The sequence below is a fragment of the Amblyomma americanum genome, chromosome 1 (genome assembly GCF_052857255.1).
Source record: "Amblyomma americanum isolate KBUSLIRL-KWMA chromosome 1, ASM5285725v1, whole genome shotgun sequence".
Classification (NCBI taxonomy): Eukaryota; Metazoa; Arthropoda; class Arachnida; order Ixodida; family Ixodidae; genus Amblyomma; species Amblyomma americanum.
The window spans coordinates 318,111,892-318,118,448 of record NC_135497.1 but is presented as its reverse complement, the minus strand read 5'-3'; positions in this window follow the sequence as shown (position 1 = coordinate 318,118,448).

Genomic DNA, 6,557 nt, shown 5'->3' with positions numbered 1-6,557 from the left:
GTAGCACGTCCTGAAATGCCGCGAGTGAGACGTAGAACGTCATCTAACGGCGAGGACGGAGACTGCGCGAGAGCCCTCTTATGCTACCTATGGCAACAAGACTGCCAGAACTGAGACCCCCGTTAAGCTATTAGCAGACAAGGTAAAGGAAATGAGGGGCTCATTTGATAAACATATTAAGGTAGCAAACAGTCACCGAAGCCAAGGGGCATAGGGGAATGTTTTTAATCTTTTTTTTTGTAGTGCCAATCAATCGGTTTAATGAAAATTACTTATAAAGCAGCAGAAAAAACATCCATGCCGTCGGTGGGATCCGAACCCATGACCTCCGAATATCGCGTCCGGTGCTCTTACCAACTGGGCTACGGCGACGGATGTCCAATCTGCTGCTTTAGTGGGTATTTATGTTTACTGCGTGAAAGCGAACCTTGCGAGTGTTCACCAGCGCCACCCTCGACCAATGGTGGGCGTAGCACGTCCTGTAATACCGCGAGTGTGACGTAGAACGCCAACTAACGGCGAGGACGGAAACTGTGCGAGAGCCCTCTTATGCTACCAATGGCAACAAGACTGCCAGAGCCGAGACCCCCGTTAAGCTATTAACAGACAAGGTAAAGTAAATGAGGGGCTCATTTGATAAACATATTAAGGAAGCAAACAGTCACCGAAACCAAGGGGCATAGGGGAATGTTTTTCAATCTTTTCTCTCGTAGTGCCAATCAATCGGTTTAAATAAAATTACTTATAAAGCAGCAGAAAAAACATCCATGCTGCCGGTGGGATCCGAACCCACGACCTCCGAATATCGCGTCCGCTGCTCTTACCAACTGAGCTACGGCGACGGCTGTCCAATCTGCTGCTTTCGTGGGTATTTATGTTTACTGCGTGTAAGCGATCCTTGAGAGTGTTCACCAGTGCCACTCTCGACCATAGCAGTGGACGTAGCACGTCCTGTAATACCGCGAGTGTGACGTAGAATGTCATCTAACGGCGAGGACAGAAACTGTGAGAGAGCCGTCTTATGCTACCTATGGCAACAAGACTGCCAGAACTGAGACCCCCGTTAAGCTATTAGCAGACAAGGTAAAGGACATGAGGGGCTCATTTTATAAACATATTAAGGAAGCAAACAGTCACCGAAACCAAGGGGCATAGGGGAATGTTTTTTATCTTTTTTTTGTACTGCCAGTCAATCGGTTTATAGAAAATTACTTATAAAGCAGCAGAAAAAAAACATCCATGCCGCCGGTGGGATCCGAACCCACGACCTCCGAACACCGCGTCCGGTGCTCTTACCAACTGAGCTACAGCGACGGCTGTCCAATCTGTTGCTTTCGTGGGTATTTATGTTTACTGCGTGTAAGCGAACCTTGGGAGTGTTCACCAGCGCCACCCTCGACCATAGCGGTGGACGTAGCACGTCCTGTAATGCCGCGAGTGAGACGTAGAACGCCTTCTAACGGCGAGGACGGAAACTGTGCGAGAGCCCTCTTATGCTACCTATGGCAACAATACTGCCAGAACCGAGACCCCCGTTAAGCTATTAGCAGACAAGGTAAAGGAAATGAGGGGCTCATTTGATAAACATATTAAGGAAGCAAACAGTCACCGAAACCAACGGGCATAGGGGAATGTTTTCAATCTTTTTTTTTGTAGTGCCCATCAATCGGTTTAAATAAAATTACTTATAAAGCAGCAAAAAATACATCCATGCCGCCGGTGGGATCGGAACCCACGACCTCCGAATATCGCGTCCGGTGCTCTTACCAACTGAGCTACGGCGACGGCTGTCCAATCTGCTGCTTTCGTGGGTATTTATGTTTACTGCGTGTAAGCGAACCTTGAGAGTGTTCACCAGCACCACCCTCGACAATAGCGGTGGACGTAGCACGTCCTGTAATGCCGCGAGGGTGACGTAGAACGCTATCTAACGTCGAGGACGGAGACTGTGCGAGAGCCCTCTTATGCTACCTTTGGCAACAAGACTGCCAGAACCGAGACCCCCGTTAAGCTATTAGCAGACAAGGTAAAGGAAATGAGGGGCTCATTTGATAAACATATTACGGAAGCAAACAGTCACCGAAATCAAGGGGCATAGGGGAATGTTTTTAATCTTTTTTTGTAGTGCCAATCAATCGGTTTAAAGAAAATTACTTATAAATCAGCAGAAAAAATATTCATGCCGCTGGTGGGACCCGAACCCATGACCTCCGAATATGGCGTCCGGTGCTCTTACCAACTGAGCTACGGCGACGGATGTCCAATCTGCTGCTTTCGTGGGTATTTATGGTTACTGCGTGTAAGCGAACCTTGAGAGTGTTCACCAGCGCAACCCTCGACCATAGCGGTGGACGTAGCACGTCCTGTAATACCGCAAGTGTGACGTAGAACGTGATCTAACGGCGAGGACGGAGACTGTGCGAGAGCCCTATTATGCTACCTATGGCAACAAGACTGCCAGAACTGAGACCCCCCGTTAAGCTATTAGCAGACAAGGTAAAGGAAATGAGGGGCTCATTTGATAAACATATTAAGGAAGCAAACAGTCACCGAAACCAAGGGGCATAGGGGAATATTTTCAATCTTTTTTTATTTGTAGTGCCCATCAATCGGTTTAAATAAAATTACTTATAAAGCAGCAGAAAAAACATCCATGCCGCCGGTGGGATCCGAACCCACGACCTCCGAACATCGCGTCCGGTGCTCTTACCAACTGAGGTACGGCGACGGCTGTCCAATCTGTTGCTTTCGTGGGTATTTATGTTTACTGCCTGTAAGCGAACCTTGGGAGTGTTCACCAGCGCCTCCCTCGACCATAGCGGTGGACGTAGCACGTCCTGTAATACCGCGAGTGAGACGTAGAACGCCTTCTAACGGCGAGGACGGAAACTGTGCGAGAGCACTCTTATGCTACCTATGGCAACAAGACTGCCAGAACCGAGACCCCCGTTAAGCTATTAGCAGACAAGGTAAAGGAAATGAGGGGCTCATTTGATAAACATATTACGGAAGCAAACAGTCACCGAAACCAAGGGGCATAGGGGAATGTTTTCAATTTTTTCTTTCGTAGTGCCAATCAATCGGTTTAAATAAAATTACTTATAAAGCAGCAGAAAAAACATCCATGCTGCCGGTGGGATCCGAACCCATGACCTCCGAATATCGCGTCCGGTGCTCTTACCAACTGAGCTACGGCGACGGATGTCCAATCTGCTGCTTTTGTGGGTATTTATGTTTACTGCGTGTAAGCGAACCTTAAGAGTGTTCACCAGCGCCACCCTCGACAATAGCGGTGGACGGAGCACGTCCTGTAATACCGCAAGTGTGACGTAGAACGTGATCTAACGGCGAGGACGGAAACTGGGAGAGAGCCGTCTTATGCTACCTATGGCAACAAGACTGCCAGAACCGAGACCCCCGTTAAGCTATTAGCAGACAAGGTAAAGGATATGAGGGGCTCATTTTATAAACATATTAAGGAAGCAAACAGTCACGGAAACCAAGGGGTATAGGGGAATGTTTTTTATCTTTTTTTTGTACTGCCAGTCCATCTGTTTATAGAAAATTACTTATAAAGCAGCAGAAAAAAACATCCATGCCGCCGGTGGGATCCGAACCCACGACCTCCGAACATCGCGTCCGGTGCTCTTACCAACTGAGCTACGGCGACGGCTGTCCAATCTGTTTCTTTCGTGGGTATTTATGTTTACTGCGTGTAAGCGAACCTTTGGAGTGTTCACCAGCGCCACCCCCGACCATAGCGGTGGACGTAGCACGTCCTGAAATGCCGCGAGTGAGACGTAGAACGTCATCTAACGGCGAGGACGGAGACTGCGCGAGAGCCCTCTTATGCTACCTATGGCAACAAGACTGCCAGAACTGAGACCCCCGTTAAGCTATTAGCAGACAAGGTAAAGGAAATGAGGGGCTCATTTGATAAACATATTAAGGTAGCAAACAGTCACCGAAGCCAAGGGGCATAGGGGAATGTTTTTAATCTTTTTTTTTGTAGTGCCAATCAATCGGTTTAATGAAAATTACTTATAAAGCAGCAGAAAAAACATCCATGCCGTCGGTGGGATCCGAACCCATGACCTCCGAATATCGCGTCCGGTGCTCTTACCAACTGGGCTACGGCGACGGATGTCCAATCTGCTGCTTTAGTGGGTATTTATGTTTACTGCGTGAAAGCGAACCTTGCGAGTGTTCACCAGCGCCACCCTCGACCAATGGTGGGCGTAGCACGTCCTGTAATACCGCGAGTGTGACGTAGAACGCCAACTAACGGCGAGGACGGAAACTGTGCGAGAGCCCTCTTATGCTACCAATGGCAACAAGACTGCCAGAGCCGAGACCCCCGTTAAGCTATTAACAGACAAGGTAAAGTAAATGAGGGGCTCATTTGATAAACATATTAAGGAAGCAAACAGTCACCGAAACCAAGGGGCATAGGGGAATGTTTTCAATCTTTTCTCTCGTAGTGCCAATCAATCGGTTTAAATAAAATTACTTATAAAGCAGCAGAAAAAACATCCATGCTGCCGGTGGGATCCGAACCCACGACCTCCGAATATCGCGTCCGCTGCTCTTACCAACTGAGCTACGGCGACGGCTGTCCAATCTGCTGCTTTCGTGGGTATTTATGTTTACTGCGTGTAAGCGATCCTTGAGAGTGTTCACCAGCGCCACTCTCGACCATAGCAGTGGACGTAGCACGTCCTGTAATACCGCGAGTGTGACGTAGAATGTCATCTAACGGCGAGGACAGAAACTGTGAGAGAGCCGTCTTATGCTACCTATGGCAACAAGACTGCCAGAACTGAGACCCCCGTTAAGCTATTAGCAGACAAGGTAAAGGACATGAGGGGCTCATTTTATAAACATATTAAGGAAGCAAACAGTCACCGAAACCAAGGGGCATAGGGGAATGTTTTTTATCTTTTTTTTGTACTGCCAGTCAATCGGTTTATAGAAAATTACTTATAAAGCAGCAGAAAAAAAACATCCATGCCGCCGGTGGGATCCGAACCCACGACCTCCGAACACCGCGTCCGGTGCTCTTACCAACTGAGCTACAGCGACGGCTGTCCAATCTGTTGCTTTCGTGGGTATTTATGTTTACTGCGTGTAAGCGAACATTGAGAGTGTTAACCAGCACCACCCTCGACAATAGCGGTGGACGTAGCACGTACTGTAATGCCGCGAGTGTGACGTAGAACGCTATCTAACAGCGAGGACGGAGACTGTGCGAGAGCCCTCTTATGCTACCTTTGGCAACAAGACTGCCAGAACCGAGACCCCGTTAAGCTATTAGCAGATAAGGTAAAGGAAATGAGGGGCTCATTTGATAAACATATTACGGAAGCAAACAGTCACCGAAACCAAGGGGCATAGGGGAATATTTTCAATCTTTTTTTATTTGTAGTGCCCATCAATCGGTTTAAATAAAATTACTTATAAAGCAGCAGAAAAAACATCCATGCCGCCGGTGGGATCCGAACCCACGACCTCCGAACATCGCGTCCGGTGCTCTTACCAACTGAGGTACGGCGACGGCTGTCCAATCTGCTGCTTTCGTGGGTATTTATGTTTACTGCGTGTAAGCGATCCTTGAGAGTGTTCACCAGCGCCACTCTCGACCATAGCAGTGGACGTAGCACGTCCTGTAATACCGCGAGTGTGACGTAGAATGTCATCTAACGGCGAGGACAGAAACTGTGAGAGAGCCGTCTTATGCTACCTATGGCAACAAGACTGCCAGAACCGAGACCCCCGTTAAGCTATTAGCAGACAAGGTAAAGGAAATGAGGGGCTCATTTGATAAACATATTAAGGAAGCAAACAGTCACCGAAACCAAGGGGCATAGGGGAATATTTTCAATCTTTTTTTATTTGTAGTGCCCATCAATCGGTTTAAATAAAATTACTTATAAAGCAGCAGAAAAAACATCCATGCCGCCGGTGGGATCCGAACCCACGACCTCCGAACATCGCGTCCGGTGCTCTTACCAACTGAGGTACGGCGACGGCTGTCCAATCTGTTGCTTTCGTGGGTATTTATGTTTACTGCCTGTAAGCGAACCTTGGGAGTGTTCACCAGCGCCTCCCTCGACCATAGCGGTGGACGTAGCACGTCCTGTAATACCGCGAGTGAGACGTAGAACGCCTTCTAACGGCGAGGACGGAAACTGTGCGAGAGCACTCTTATGCTACCTATGGCAACAAGACTGCCAGAACCGAGACCCCCGTTAAGCTATTAGCAGATAAGGTAAAGGAAATGAGGGGCTCATTTGATAAACATATTACGGAAGCAGTCACCGAAACCAAGGGGCATAGGGGAATGTTTTTAATCTTTTTTTGTAGTGCCAATCAATCGGTTTATAGAAAATTACTTATAAAGCAGCAAAAAAAACATCCATGCCGCCGGTGGGATCCGAACCCACGACCTCCGAACGTCGCGTCCGGTGCTCTTACCAATTGAGCTACGGCGACGGCTGTCCAATCTGTTGCTTTCGTGGGTATTTATGTTTACTGCGTGTAAGCGAACCTTGGGAGTG